We start from the raw sequence: 16496 nt of genomic DNA, 5'->3' as shown, positions 1-16496 counted from the left end.
GAATGGTTTTGCCAATTTAATAAAGTATAAATAATTTTAATTGGTCCTGGACCACCAAACTATGCTACCAGTGCAAGAACCCCAGTTTGGAAACTACTGCCATAAAATAAACCTTTTTTGTTTTTTTTAAACTACATGTAATACACCTTAGATCTCAGTTCCTAAAAGGTTTTAAACCCTTGCATACAGTAAACTACACATATTTAAAAATCCTACACCGGGCACAAGTGCTCACTGGCCAATTTCATGGCAGTCTCGGATAGGAGGGCATTGTGGATTCACCAAGGGAATGCTGATGCTGACTCCAAGAAGCCTCTTCAAGATCGCAGGAGCAGAGTCCTCTGCTTCTGCCAAATCCACTGCATGACGCTGGGGCTCTCTTGCAGGAGCCCACACCAGTGGGGGGCACCAGGGGCGGAACTACTGGCAGGGCAGGCAGTGCATTGCACTGGGGCCCCGCCGCACTCAAGGGCCCACAGCCGCCGGCATTACAATGAGTCACAATGACTCATTGTATCATGCCGCAGCCGCACACCAGCGCTCCCGTCGGGTCTGCGTCCTGCGACTCCCGCCGCCCGCCCGTCGTAACGAACAGATCAGGCCAGGGCACTACGGGCAGCAGCCGCAGCACCAGACACGCTGCCGCCTCTGTAACACACGAAGAGGGAGGAGGGTCGCTTGGAGATGAGAGGAGCAGCGGCACGGGGAGGAGGAGGAGGAGGAGGGAGGTGAAGGAAGGAGCCGCAGCAGCGCTTTGTTACTGGTGGAGGCGCTGCTGCTGCTGCCCCTCTGCTTCACTATAGGCTGTCTTCCGAGAACAGCCTATAGTGAAGCAGAGGGGCAGCAGCAGCAGCGCCTCCACCAATAACACAGCGCTGCTGCGGCTTCCTCCTCCACCTCCCTTCTCCTCCTTCTCTACTGCCCGGGAATCGTCAAGCTGCACGAGGAGCCTGAGCCAGCGGAGAGGGTAAGTATAATTCTTCTTTCTTTCTTTCTTTCTTTCTTTCTTTCTTTCTTTCTTTCTTTCTTTCTTTCTTTCTTTCTTTCTTTCTTTCTTCTCTTTCTTTCTTTGTTGGGACTGCCTGCCGCTATGTGTAAAAAGGGGGAATCTGCCTGCCGCTATGTGTAAAAAGGGGGAATCTGCCTGCCGCTATGTGTAAAAAGGGGGAATCTGCCTGCCGCTTTTTGTGTAAAAAGGGGGAATCTGCCTGCAGCTATGTGTAAAAGGGGGGAATCTGCCTGCAGCTATGTGTTAAAAGGGGGAATCTGCCTGCAGCTATGTGTAAAAAGGGGGACTGCCTGCCGCAATGTGTAAAAAGGGGGAATCTGCCTGCCGCTATGTGTAAAAAGGGGGAATCTGCCTGCAGCTATGTGTAAAAAGGGGGACTGCCTGCCGCAATGTGTAAAAAGGGGGAATCTGCCTGCCGCAATGTGTAAAAAGGGGGAAGCTGCTTGCCGCAATGTGTAAAAAGGGGGAATCTGCTTGCCGCAATGTGTAACAAGGGGGAATCTGCCTGCCGTAATGTGTAACAAGGGAGATGCTGTCTGCCGTAATGTGTAACAAGGGCACGCTGTCTGCCATAATGTGTAACAAGGGCAAGCTGTCTGCTGTAATGTGTAACAAGGGCAAGCTGTCTGCTGTAATGTGTAAAAAGTGTACGATGTCTGCCATTATGTGTAACAAGGGCAGGCTGACTGCTGTTATGTGAAAAAAGTGTACGCTGTCTGCCGCTATGTTTAACAAGGGCAGGCTGTCTGCCGTTATGTGAAAAAAATGTACGCTGTCTGCCGCTATGTGTAACAAGGGCACGCTGTCTGCCGTTGTGTAAAAAAGGGGGATGCTGTCTGCCGTAATGTGTAAAAAGGGGACGCTGTCTGCTGTAATGTGTAAAAAGAGGACGCTGTCTGCTGTAATGTGTAAAAAGAGGAATCTGTCCGCCGTAAGGTGTAAAAGGGTCTCTACCTGGTGTAGTGGTGCTACTGTGCGGCGTAATTTGAATAATGGAGACTACTGTGCACCGTTTTATGAATTGGTATTATTTTGTGGCCACACCCCTTAACCACGAAGCCACGCCACTATGTTTTTTTGCTGCCCCTGTTGTGCATGCAGGGGTGGGGCTCCAATGCCGTTTCTTGCACACACTGCTAAAATGTCTAGTTACGGCACTGTTGCTAGGTATCCACTTCCCTGAGCAGGCCCCCCTCACCAGATCCTCTCCAGGGGTGAGGGGGTGGACTTGGATGGGATGGGATGGGGGGGGGGGGGGCCCAAGCCATTTTGTCGCACATGGGCCCACTGCTCGCTAGTTCCACCACTGGGGGGCACGTCTAAAACTCTTCAGTCAGTTCTGGATTCATTCGGACCTGGACTCGTGGGTTTTACAAATAGTGTCCCAAGGGTACAAACTGGGGTTTCAAGAAGTTCCCCCTCACCAATTGTTCAAATCAGCCTTAGTCAGCAGGGAGAAGGTTTTTATTCAAGCCTCTTCGTGGTCCCGAAGCCGGACGGCTCAGTCAGACCAATCTTAAATCTGAAATCCCTTAATTTCTACCTAAAGAAATTCAATTTCAAGATGGAATCTCTCAGGGTAGTGATCTCCAGTCCGGGGGATAAAGGAGATTTCATGGTTTTGGTAGACATAAAGGATGCCTACTTACATGTTCCCATTTAGCCACTGCATCAAGCTACCTGAGGTTTGCAATTCAGGATTGTCATTACCAATTTCAGACGTTGCCGTTTGGTCTTTCCACGGCTCCGAGGATTTTCACCAGGGTGATGGCGGAAATGATGGTTCTCCTTCGCAAGCAAGGAGTCACAATTATCCCGTACTTGGATGATCTCCTGATAAAGGACGCGATCCCGGTACCAGTTGGTGCAAAACATCTACTCTCCCTGACAGTTCTTTAACAACATGGTTGGCTCCTAAACTTGCCAAAATCGCAGTTGGTCCTAATGACGCGGTTGTTGTTTTTGGGAGTGATACTGGACACAGAAGAGGTTTTCTTCTAGTGGAATGGCTCTGGAGATCCAGAGTCTGGTCAAACAAATTCTGAAACCAGCAAGAGTGTTAATCCATCAATGCATTCTGTTGCTGGGGAAGATGGTTGCGGCCTACGATGCCATTCAGTTTGGCAGGCTCCATGCCAGAGTGTTCCAGTGGGACCTGTTGGACAAGTGGTCCGGATCCCACCTACACATGCACCGGAGGATAATCCTGTCTTCCAAGACCAGAATCTCACTCCATTGGTGGCTGCACAGTTCTCACCACCTAGAGGGGCGATGGTTTGGGATCCAGGACGGGATCCTAGGGACCACGGATGCAACCCTCCGAGGCTGGGGAGCAGTCACACAGGGGGAAAACATCCAAGGAAGATGGTCAAGTCAGGAAAGTTGTCTCCACATAAATGTTCTGGAGTTAAGGGCCATTTAATAACTGCAGACACAGTACGCACTGGGACGGGTGCCCAGCATCCTCTACGGAATAAGAGAAAAGGATTTACCAGTAGGTATTAAAATCCTATTTTCTCTAACGTCCTAGAGGATGCTGGGGACTCCGTAAGGACCATGGGGATAGACGGGCTCCGCAGGAGACATGGGCACTTTAAGAAAGACTTTAGTTCTGGGTGTGCACTGGCTCCTCCCTCTATGCCCCTCCTCCAGACCTCAGTTTGATACTGTGCCCAGTGGAGACTGGGTGCTTTTCAGGAGCTCTCCTGAGCTTTCTGACAGAAAGTATTTTGTTAGGTTTTTAATTTTCAGGGAGCACTGCTGGCAACAGACTCCCTCATCGAGGGACTGAGGGGAGAGAAGCAGCCCTACTCTCTGAGTTGCAAGGTCCTGCTTCTTAGGCTACTGGACACCATTAGCTCCAGAGGGATTGGTACGCAGGATCTCACCCTCGCCGTCCGTCCCAGAGCCACGCCGCCGTCCCCCTCGCAGAGCCGGAAGATAGAAGCCGGGTGAGTATGAGAAGAAAAGAAGACTTCAGAGGCGGCAGAAGACTTCATGATCTTCACTGAGGTAATGCACAGCACTGCAGCTGTGTGCCTTTGCTCCCATACACCTCACATACTCCGGTCACTGTAAGGGTGCAGGGCGCAGGGGGGGCGCCCTGGGCAGCAATATAAACCTCTTTCGCAAAAATATAACATATATACAGCTGGGCACTGTATAAATGTATGAGCCCCCACCAATTTTACAGTTTAAGCGGGACAGAAGCCCACCTCCGAGGGGGCGGGGCTTCTCCCTCAGCACTCACCAGCGCCATTTTTTCTCCACAGCACCGCTGAGAGGAAGCTCCCCGGACTCTACCCTGCTTATACCACGTTAGACAAGAGGGTTGAAAAGAGGGGGGGGGGCACATAATTCGCAAATTACATACAGCAGCACTACTGGGCAAACATTAAGTTACTGTTTTATTCCTGGGTTATATAGCGCTGGGGTGTGTGCTGGCATACTCCCTCTCTGTCTCTCCAAAGGGCCTTGTGGGGAAACTGTCTTCAGAAAAAGCATTCCCTGTGTGTGTGGTGTGTCGGTACACGTGTGTCGACATGTCTGAGGAAGAAGGCTATATTAGAGAGGAGCGGGAGCAAATGAATGTGGTTTCTCTGCCGACAGCTGATTGGATGGATATGTGGAATGTTTTAAATGCTAGTGTAAACTCATTGCACAAAAGATTAGACAAGGCAGAAGCTTTGGGACAGTCAGGGTCTCAACCCATGCCTGATCCTATGTTGCAGGGACTGTCAGGGTCTCATAAGCGCCCACTATCCCAGTTTGTTGACACAGATACCGACACGGATTCTGACTCCAGTGTCGATTACGATGATGCAAAGTTACAGCCAAAATTGGCAAAATCCATTCGATTTATGATTATGGCAATAAAAGATGTTTTGCACATCACAGAGTAACCCCCTGTCGCTGACAAGAGGGTACATATGTACAAGGGAAAGAAGCCTGAGGTAACCTTTCCCCCCTCACACGAGCTAAACGAGTTATGTAAAAAAGCTTGGAAATCTCCAGATAAAAGACTGCAGATATCCAAAAGGAATCTTATGGCGTATCCTTTCCCATCAACGGATAGGTTACGATGGGAATCCTCCCCTAGGGTGGACAAAGCATTAACACGCTTATCCAAGAAGGTAGCCCTCCCGTCCCAGGATACGGCTACCCTCAAAGAGTGTGCTGACCGCAAACAGGAGATTACCCTGAAGTCCATTTATACACATTCAGGTACCTTACTCAGACCGGCAATTGCGTCGACCTGGGTGTGTAGTGCTGTAGCGGCATGGACAAATGCCTTATCTGAGGGGATGGATAGCCTAGACAAGGATACTATTTTATTGACCCTGGGGCATATAAGAGATGCTGTCCTATATATGTGTGTATGCAAACTACCGGTGGTGCTGCAGGGCCCACACCCTTTTACTTGTCTTGTAGAGCCCAGCTGCTGCAAGAAATCAGCTTGAATGCTTCAGGGGCTTGGGCATGGCCAACATGAGCCCCACACCGAAGGAGGGTGGGGGTGTTTAATGCAAACTTGGGGTTATCCAAGCGCCGCAAAAGACCGCCATGCCCCGCATGCCCCTTTTCTCTTTTCATATACAGATGAGGGTTCCAGCCAACTTTGGCCCACTGCTTGGATGACATCACTGAATGCAAATCCGTCTGCTGCAGACCTTCCCCCAGGAATGCTTGCAATAGTTGTTGCATATGGTTTAATGTCTGAGGGTGCTTCAGTATTAGGCAGCCTTCCGCCCTCCCATGTTCATCAGAAAAGATGTGGTCTCCCTGCAGTTGTTGTCCCCAGACGAGAGTTCCCTTGTGCTTCCTCAGTTAAATCTCCTTAACTTGACGAGGGTGTGCCCGAGCAGCCGCCCTCCCCAGCCCTTTCCCAACACATACTTATCTTGCATATGAGATCTCTTGATCATGAAGATAGTTCTCACAGGTTGAGGTTCATCCTGGCCCCGCTCCCCGCTGGAGAGCGCTGATGGGGACAGCAACGGGGCTTCAGCAGCAGGGTGAGTATGTGTGGCCAGAGACCTCCCTTCCCATGTGCAGGCCTGCAGAGTGTGCCGCGCAGGATGGGGCATGTGACACTCTCCCTCCCTGGGGCTCTTCCAGATGTAGCTCCTCAGCAGTATTTTTCCCGGGCTGCGCGGCGCTCTCCCCGACTGGCATCCGCCCTGGAACACTGCCTTCCTCAACGCAACATCAGCAGGGGGCCCGGGCCTCATCACCTTCCCAGGTCTTTCTCATGTATGTATCATGTATGTGAGTGTGATATATGTATGAATCATATATGTTTGTGATATATATATATATATATATATTCCATAGACAAAAAACCTTACGGTTTCACATGTCCCATTAAGGCTTCTTAGACATGATCGAAATTTCAGAAACCTGTTGTAACTCTTCCACTCAAACTCCAAAAAGCAATGAAATTCCGATCATTAAGGCTGACGCCTTAATGGACGTGTTCCTTGCGCAATACAGATATGGTATGCCATCACAGCCTGTGGGTAAGTGCAGATTCAGCACTCTCACAGAGTGAGATTGCTGTCACTCACACAATGGTGGAGCTGCTAATTCACAGATTTGTGTGCTCATTGGAATACACACATGCAGTCTATGCAACTGAAGGTCTGAGCGGAAGACAAAGCTGCTCAGATGAGGTAAGAGTGTTGTTGATTGGAGGGAGGAAATCGGTGTGGATGGGGGAACAGAAGTGTGTGGATAGAGGGAACACTAAGCAGCACTAATGGGGGGGACAAAGAAACACGGGGTAATTCAGACCGCAGCAGCAGCGATTGCAGTCTGAATTAGTTTGTGAGGTGCGCACGTGCAATGGCCGCACTGCGCGTGCGTACCCCAGGAGCCCAGTGAGATGCTATCACCCTGCCTGATTGATAGGCAGAGGTGGTTGCGGGGAAGGAAGGGGGCGAGCAAACAGCGTTAGAATGCCATTGGCAGGGCATGGTCTGCACAACGGAGGCGTTTCCGGACCACTGGGGGGTGGGCTGTGGCGGTTATCCCCCTGCCAAGAGCGCAGGATCCACTAAATTTACCTTCAGGATGTCAGCTACATGAATGGGGTAAGAGTGGTGTGGATAGGGGGTAGATTAAGCAGCAAGTATGGGAAGGGAGACAGAGCGGTGTAGATGGGGGAAATGGTGCAGATGGGTTGAAAACACTGGCATGGATGGGTAGAAAACTGGTGCAGATGGGAGAGAAGACAGTGTGCTATGTATTGGAGGAGGCAGAGTGACGTTGAAGAAGGAAACACTGAGCAGCACAGAGAAAAGGAAACGGTGGTACAGACAAGGCACAGGTGGGGAAAGATGGTACAGACTAGCACAGATGGGAGAACACAGCAGTAGGGATTGGGGAAGACAGGGCAGCATGGGGGTGTATAGGGGAAGTAAGTGTAGATGCATAGTCCGTAGATGGGGTATTATAGTTTAGCAAATAACCAAGATGTTTGAGGGAGCTAAATGTGTATACTAAGTGAGATGGATGTATGGAGTGAGAAGGATGTTGTAACAAGGTGGCATTGTTGTGGTGACTGAATGGGATGGTTGTGGGCACTGTGTGGGATGGGAGCACCACAAAACTGCACAGACCTTCAGTTGCATAGACTGCATGTGTGTATTCCAATGAGCACACAAATCTGTGAATTAGCAGCTCCACCATTGTGTGAGTGACAGCAATCTCACTCTGTGAGAGTGCTGAATCTGCACTTACCCACAGGCTGTGATGGCATACCATATCTGTATTGCGCAAGGAACACGTCCATTAAGGCGTCAGCCTTAATGATCGGAATTTCATTGCTTTTTGGAGTTTGAGTGGAAGAGTTACAACAGGTTTCTGAAATTTCGATCATGTCTAAGAAGCCTTAATGGGACATGTGAAACCGTAAGGTTTTTTGTCTATGGAATTTCATCGCTTTTTTTAAATTTATTTTTTTTATTCAGAAATGTAAAATTTCACTGTAAGAATAAACATTTGATTTTTTAAATGTTTAATGAAAATGTTCGTATAACATCACTGTTCTGTGCAAAATAATTTTATTTACCAAACCGAATTGTTTAAGGTCCGTACACACTTAACGATTTAATGAGCGACGTCGCTCATTTTCCCCCTCCTTGAGCGACATCGCTCGTTTTATCGTTAAGTGTATATGCCGCCAGCGAAGAAACAATGCGCGGCCCCGCGGGTCGGCAACATTCGTCGCTGTCGGTAGGGCATGCATGAAGGATGTGGACTGTCATCCACGACCTTCATACAGGGCTGGCGGGGGCGTGACGTCACTGAGCAATATGAGCGGTCATACCGCTCAGTGTGTACAGCCGGCCGCCGGCCCGGGAGGGGGAAACATTAGACAATGTCGCTCACAGAGCGACATCGTTTAATGTGTATGGGCCTTTAGACTTTGGTCAAAATATTTTGCAGCTGATGCAGGGAGGGGGGTAGGCGGCAGCAGCATGTAACTGAGGCTGGAGGTAGGCGTGAAATGCATTGCTTGTACGTGTGAGTGCGTGGTGTCAGGTGCTGCGCATGTATATGTGTGTGTGTCAGGTGCTGCCTGTGTATGTGTGTCAGGTCCTGTGTGTGTGTGTGTGTGTGTGTGTCAGGTGCTGCGTGTATATATGAGTGTGTCTGATGAAGCGTGTGTATGCGTCAGCTGCCGCACGTGTGTGTGTGTCAGGTGTTGCGGGTGTATATGTGTGCGAGTATCATGTGCTCCGCGTGTGTACAAGTGTATGTCTGGTGCTGCGCATGAATACGTATGTCTGTGTCAGGTGCTGCGCGTGTACATTAGTGTGCGTCAGGTGCTGCGCGTGTACATGAGTGTGTATTAGGTGCTGTGCATGTACATGAGTGTGCGTCAGGTGCTGCGTGTGTACATGAGTGTGCATTAGGTGCTGCGCGTGTACATGTGTGTGCGTCAGGTGCTGCACGTGTCTATGTGTGTGTCAGGTGCTGCATGTGTATATTAGTGTGTCTGATGGTGTGCGTGTATATGTATGTGTCAGGTGCTCCGTTTATATGTATGTGTCAGGTGCTGCGTGTATATGCATGTGTCAGGTGCTGCGTGTATATGTATGTGTCAGGTGCTGCGTGTATATGTATGTGTCAGGTGCTGCGTGTATATGTATGTGTCAGGTGCTGCGTGTACATGCATGTGTCAGGTGCTGCATGTTTATTTTATTGTGTCTGATGCTACGTGTGTGTGTCAGGTGCCGCATGTGTATATGTGTGTGTGTCAGGTGTTGCGCGTGTGTGTGTCAGGTGCTGCATGTATATTTTATTGTGTCTGATGCTACGTGTGTGTGTCAGGTGCCGCACGTGTATGTGTGTGTGTGTGTCAGGTGTTGCGCGTGTATGTGTATGTCAAGTGCCGTTCCCCTTCTTCCCATCCCAGCTCTCTCTATAGAATACAGCTCTGCACCCAGAGAGAGGGAAAGACCAGGGGGCTGATCACTGCACTGCTCACTTTTTGGTCATGAGTTCGGCCTCCTGTTTCTTCCAGTGCTGTGTTCCTGCAGCCCAGCCCTCCCTGTTGTGCCAGAGAATCAGCCCTTCCTTCCCCTGCCAGTGAGAGAGAGTCCGAGGCAGAGACACTCTTCCCGTAGCTGGCCTACCCCCAGTACTTCAGCACTGGCCATGCGGCAGTCAACAAAGGAGACCAGCAGGGGGTTCTGGCAGCATCAGCTGTGGCCGCAGCTGGATCGGGGAGGCCTGCAGTGTCTGAGGTGGGCAGCACTTCCTCCGCCGCTGTCACCTTCCCCTGCCGGAGAGAAAGCCAGAGACATACCCTTCCCGCAGCTGGGCTACCCCTAGTACCTCATCGCTGGCCAGGCAGAAGTCTATGGAGGGGACCGGCAGGGGTTTCGGGGCCGCAGCAGCAGCGGCCGAAGCCAGATCAGGGAGGCCTGCAGGGTCAGAGCTGGGCAGCACTTCCACCAACACTGTCACCTCTGTGCTGGGCATGTACACCAGTCCGTACAGACGGAGGTGTCCACAACAGGCAGCAGTATAATGAGTCAGACAAACTCATTACACGCTGCCCACTGCTGCGCCGCATGCCCTCGATGGAGGAAGCCTAGATGCGGTCCCCAGCTGCAGCGAGGGAGAAGGGTGATCACATCACCCTTAAACCCGGCACCTCACAATCAGCTGGGGATCTGCAGTAGCTTCATCTCTCTCTTCCTCTCCCTCTCTGACAGCACAGCAGCCCCTCTGGGTTCCATGTAGCTCTGCCCCCCTGCTCACAGTTCACTTGGCCTCTCCTGATTAAAAAGAAAATAAGAGCCTGACCTGCTGCTCAGATGCGAGGAGGGGACGGGCGGTAGGTCCTCTGTGAGTGCAGTACACAGTCAAAATTAACTCTGACTCCTCACAACAGTGTGGACTGCGGGCGACGTCATATGCCAATTTGGGTGTGCTTGCCGCACTACCTGCCCATCAAGCCCAACGTGGTGCCATGGTGCCAGCCCCACCCACTATACGGATTCCATTTTGTATTAGGAACCCTATAACAACATTCCGACATCCCTCCCTATGACGCTGCCATCCATACACTGCCATTCTCATATATCCGTACACCGCCACTCTCATACACAACTGTACACTGTTGCTCTCATATATCCATACACTGCCGCTCTCATACATCCGTACAACCCCGCTCTTATACATCCGTACAACTCCGCACTCTTACAGACGCACACTGCCGCACTCTTACAGACGCACACCATCACACTCATACAGCCGCACACCGATGCAGTTATACAGCCGTACATTGCCGCTCTCATACATCCGCACACTGCCGCTCTCATATATCCGCACACTGCCGCTCACATCTATGCATACATAGCCTCCATACATCTACACATCAAATCCCCGCGCAAGGGAACACTGAAAATAGGATTTTGGTACTTACCAGGTAAATCCTTTTCTTTGAATCCATAGGGGGCACTGGAGTACTCTTAGGGATATGGACGGGCGTAGCCGAACAAAGGCACTGAATATTTAAATTTAGGACTCTCCCCCCTCCATATCCCCGAGTACCTCAGTGTACTCTCTCAGTGTTTTTTACTGAGCGAACAGGAACTATATAGAGAGGTTGACAATGGAGAATACCTATAACATAACGGACAACAACAAAGTTGACCCATAACCTTACTGTCAACTAAACAGTTGACACCATAACCGATAGAACTTTATAATTTGAACCAATCGGTGAAAATGTGTTACCATAAGCTCCTCTGAGCTTAATATCAATCAAGTAAAACTTTTTACCCTAAGCTCCCTTGAGCTTAAAACAACCCAGGTAAAACTGCTCTGGGTGGGCGTCCAGTGCCCCCTATGGATTCAAAGAAAAGGATTTACCTGGTAAGTACCAAAATCCTATTTTCTTTATCATCCACTAGGGGTCACTGGAGTACTCTTGGGACGTACCAAAGCTTCCCTCGTGGGCGGGAGAGCTGTTTGATACTTGTAACAGTAGGCAGGCCAAAGCCAGATGCTGATGGCGCCACCATTCATAACGTGTAAACGTGCACAAACGTGGTGCACTAAAGGCTATGTAGCCGCGTCGTAGACGCTCCATGACCCGCTGGGTCTGACATTCCCACAGAACCTGTGGGATGAGCTATTACTGACGTAGGCGATTGTAACTTAGCCTTAAAGTAAGCCTGACTTGTAGTCATTATTATTATCCAACTGGATAATGTCTGCTGAGAAACTGGCTAACCCCAGTTGGCAGTATCATAGAGAACAAACAACGTATTCATATCACGTACTGTAGACGTTCGGGACATATATAAACGCGTAATGCGTGTACCACATTCAGAATTCTAGAATGTGCTGTCCACACAGGAACCACTATTGGTATATTGATGTGAAGGATACGAAAGCGGAATTCGTCCGAAAATCTGCTTTGTCATGAGAAAACTCAAATACGGTGGCTTGGAATACAAGGCACCCAAATATGAAAACAAAACCCTTGCCGAAGCCAAGGCTAGAAGAAAAATATTTTCCAAAGTGAGAAACTTAATCCCCATTTGTTGTAAGGGTTCAAAATATGAAAACTGTAAGAAATCTGAACCCAACCTCAAGCAACCTGGCGCTGTAGGTGGGATAAATAGAGTCTGAACTTTGATGACACCTTGTAGAAAGATGTGTACAGACGCAATAGAGGCAAACGTCTTTGAAAATAAGTTTACCATACAGATATCTGCACTGAGAGTGCAGGTAAACGCAGTTTTCCATCCCACCCCGTTTAACAGAATACGGGTAACTTGAAGGATGATGTCGGATACTTCCGAGGTTTACCACCTATGTAAGCACACGAAATTTTGTAATAATGGGCTGCCTTAAGCGGCTTACTAGCTTGTAACATGGTTGGTGTAACCGATACTGTAATGCTCCATTTCTTAAGATGGCGGTCTGAACCCTCACCCCGTCAACCGCAGCTGCGGTACATACGTAATAGGTACATAGGTAACTATGGGTAAAAGACCGTTCCCTGATGTAACAGGTTGGACGTATTATGAGCGGCCCAAGATCGTGTGCAAGTATTCCTTGGAAAATCGAGAAGCAAACTTCTCCGAAACCCATGAGATACCACCAGTATGACTGTGACGAACTGTCTTATGATCCGTTTTGGCAACGGAGAGAGCAGCGGAAAATGGTGGAGCCAGATACACGATGCTGAATGACCACATGAATGTGAGAGACTCCACCGCCACTGCCCTTGTGATGTGTTTTGTACACATACTGAGCTTTTGTAATTGTGGCGAGATGCCATCATGTATACTTGAGGGTAACCCCCTTCTGTGGACTCACATATGAAACACCTCTGGATTTAATGTCCAGTTTTCAGGATCCAAATCCTGACGGGTGAGATCATCTGTCTAACAGATGTCCACTCACGGAATGATCTCTTGACATTTTCACATAATGGTGTTCTGAGCCATTGAGGATTTGAGTTACCTGCCGCATTGCCATGCGGCTTCTTGGTTCTCACTGTTGTTGTGTATGCAACTGCCGTTGCCTTGTTTGACTGCTTAAGCCCAGCGTGAGCCAGGCATCAAAAAATTACATGAAACTCACGGTTGTTCCTCTCCACGGAAATCTTTAGTAAAAGGCGAAAGATTTATTCGTTCTGAAGAGAAACCAGAGTATATCCCTGGTCAGACTGAAAGTGAATCATGTATTGCATTGTAAAATGCACGGAGTTCTAGGACATTTATCGACAGCAATCTGTCGTGTTTTAGAACCTTTGTCACTGATTTTAACTACAAATCCTGACCCTCTGCGACTGTCGTCCAGAGTATATGCACCCTTGTCCCTCTGTGGGAAACGCGAGTGAAGGGTGGCAAACTAAATTGAAAACACATCTTTATTCTTAATAGGTGAATACACCAATGTACCGCTAGTGTGCGTGTTTTGCACTAATTACTAGATGTACATTATTCTTGCTGGTGTAGTAGGTAAAAGTCTTTGATTTACCGTATTTATAATCTTACCTAGGAATTGACATCGTTTAGACGGAATTAGATGCGATTGTTTTCGAACTTGATCTGCTACCGCAGTATACCTTAGTAGCGCAAGTTAGAGGAACTTTGTTGAGACAGAGTTCTTATGTGAGATGAGCTATCATCCCAACATCACTTTGGTAAATACCCGAAGCGATAAGCAACGGTAGACCTGAAATGGTTAATGGTTGTGGCGATTTGCAAACGCTAGAACCTGTGATGAACAAACCGGACTGGGTAAATACGCATTGTGAAGATCAAATGCAATTATGCAAATTTTGTGGCTCCAATAAGCAAATACTAACCGCAGAAAATCCATTTTCCAAGTGTAGTAAATGACTTGCTGATTGATATTGCGACGGAGCAGTTTGGTTTTGCTCAAACAGAGGGGAATAAGTAACTCTGACTCTGTTGGCGTACTACTGCCTGGTTTATAAACCAGCAAAACTAAATGGCCACCTGCCAAACCGTTCGACAGAGGCAGTTTTGTACTTTAAGCTGTAAATAGCTGAGACATGTATGAGTTGAAATCATGAAACCTCGCAAATGTAACATGTAAAGACGCGCTTCCACAATTGTAAAAGAGGTGATCAAACCACTGGCTTGCTGACTGTAACGTCCTGTCGTTACAAGGCGTGACTGTTTCTTATAAAGGGGTAAAACGCCGTTACAAGTATACTGTATGCGGTAATGGCTGAATATCATAAAGGGATAAAACGCCGTTACAAGTATATCAAATTTAGGAGCAAACAAGCTCTGGCCTTGTCGCGCTTAACTAGCGACAATGAAAATAACCGGCGTTAGCAGAAGCTTTACAGATATACTCTGCAGCTTCTTTTAACCGTGATCGTCATTGTTTCATACATAGATTCTAGTGACCCAAATGTATCCTGGGTTTTTATAATGTTTGACAGAAACGCATCTACCAATGGCGGATCGCGTCCTTTTGGAAACGATTATGTATGGTTGTCCAAAACCCCGCACTATCTGAGTGCTGGACGAATGTACCCTTCTCACTCGTAGTTATCGGTGTGAGATTTGACATAGAATCGTGCATTAAATTATAAGACCAGTGAAATAAAAACTCTGGTACCCAAAGGGAAATTGGCCCTTTGGAAAGACTGTCTTTTGTTAGAGCTGGCGGAGTCATTCCGAGACTCCGATGTTACCGCTCTTTTAATTTGAATTGCCAATGTTAACCTAGGCTTTTTAAAATTATTTTTAGTCTGTACTAGAGCCTTACTCGCTATGTAGACAGACACCATAATAGGCAACAGACAGACACTTGCACGACTTAATGAAGTTATTATGTGTCATATATATATATAAATGTTATTGCTGAACAGCATATTCATATGAAACTCATGCTTGTTTCTCTCTACGGAAATCTTTAGCCAAAAACAAAAGATTTATTCGATATGAAGAGAAACCAAAGTATTCTTTATGTGAAAAGCAGTTCACATGGGCATATGAAACCCGAACCAAATTCCTACTCCCCTGCGCCTCTGGTGGCTTAGAGATGTAGGGTAGGAATGTTCTAGAATTATGTAGAAATACAGATTACCTGGCTAACTTATGTGAAACCTGAACCAAAAATTCCTACTAACACCCCTGCGCCTCCTTGTGGAGTAGAGGTGTATGTCGGAATGTTCTGGAATTATAAGCTGGAACAACAGCAATGATTAAAATGGCCCTCATGCCATGCTTTCACTGAAAATCACAGTACAGTTTACCTGCTGCAGTGCTATTTAATAGCCTATTATACAGTGATATCCCAGGTTTAGTATACAGTAAAATACATGCATTCCCAATACATGCTTTTAGTTAGCCTTCCAGTAATATAAACACTGCCTGCTGATTTTTGTATTATATTGCAGCCTTAACAGAAAACCAGGAAACATGGTTAAAAATGGCTGCATGAAACTCATGGTTGTTCCTCTCCAGGGAAATCTTTAGTAAAAGGCGAAAGATTTAGTCATTCTGAAGAGAAACCAGAGTATTGTTTAAAAAAAACAAACAACCAAACTGAACAGCCTATTTCTTAACCCATGCAGCCTTTGGTGCTGCTGCTATGGGCATTACTCCCCCTCACCCCCCCTGCAGCTGCGCTGCTTGTGCGCTAGCTTCTACCCCCTGTTACCTGCAGCGGACGGGAGCGGGTGCAGGGATAGCCGGGGAGCGCTGTGTATAGCGCCGGGGAGCCGTCCGGAAGAGCGCGCCTTACATCGTTCAGCAGTGTCCGTGTATCAGCGGCGGGCTGCGGTGGGCGGTCAGCGCTGGAAGAGCGGCCGGCGTCTCTGAATGACGTGCGGCCGCTCAGAGCTGTGCGCGTAGTGTGGCTGGCTCGGCTGGCCTCGCTCAGGGGTCTAATTAGCGGCGGCACGTGGACGGGTGCCTCAGTAAAGAATTTCCCCACACAACAGGGCGGCAGCATGAGCTGACCGCCCTGACAAACATACCTTGCTCGCCACTTATGTAAGCTTTCATCCTGGCTGTGACGGGGCTTCTTTCTGTAAGCTCCGTCCAGCAGATCCTGGCTCCTGTCTCATCTCCAGGTGCAGCTGTTTGTCTTATCTTGGCTGTGACGGGGCTTCTCCTGTAAGCTCCGTCCAGCTCCATTTTCCTTCCAGCTCTTTGTCTCATCCTGGCTGTGACGGGGTTTCTGTAAGCTCCGTTCAGCTTGCAGGAGACAGTGGCTGCCTGTGGCTGTGAGGGTGCTCTTTGTGAGGACCGACACGCCATGCGCTGCTTGTAGCGCCTGTGGCTGTGAGGGTGCTCTTTGTGAGGACCGACACGCCATGCGCTGCCTTGCAGCGGCACCATCCCGGACCCATGTTTTTCCAGAAACTGGGAAGGGAAGTGTAAAAATTAAAAATAAAAAGTAAAATGAAAAATGTAATAAAATCTTCTGACATGTGGCATTCCCACAAGCCGATGTTCGTGCTGTG

General features: G+C 48.5%; 3 non-coding genes across 3 annotated transcripts; all 3 read right to left on the bottom strand.

Moving 5' to 3' along the window:
• Positions 1-13080: 13080 nt before the first annotated feature.
• On the bottom strand, positions 13081-13195 carry LOC134953719 (U5 spliceosomal RNA). The gene has a single exon (XR_010185729.1). It is a non-coding gene; the product is annotated as a U5 spliceosomal RNA (small nuclear RNA).
• Positions 13196-14870: 1675 nt separating this feature from the next.
• Positions 14871-14986, bottom strand: LOC134953799 (U5 spliceosomal RNA). The gene has a single exon (XR_010185789.1). It is a non-coding gene; the product is annotated as a U5 spliceosomal RNA (small nuclear RNA).
• A 450-nt stretch (positions 14987-15436) lies between these two features.
• LOC134953770 (U5 spliceosomal RNA) lies at positions 15437-15548 on the bottom strand. Its single transcript, XR_010185770.1, has one exon. It is a non-coding gene; the product is annotated as a U5 spliceosomal RNA (small nuclear RNA).
• Between the last annotated feature and the right edge of the window lie 948 nt (positions 15549-16496).

Source organism: Pseudophryne corroboree, chromosome 8 (assembly GCF_028390025.1).
Source record: "Pseudophryne corroboree isolate aPseCor3 chromosome 8, aPseCor3.hap2, whole genome shotgun sequence".
NCBI classification, from domain to species: domain Eukaryota; kingdom Metazoa; phylum Chordata; class Amphibia; order Anura; family Myobatrachidae; genus Pseudophryne; species Pseudophryne corroboree.
The sequence above is the reverse complement of the archived record's forward strand: the minus strand, read 5'-3'. Positions and strand labels throughout refer to the sequence as shown.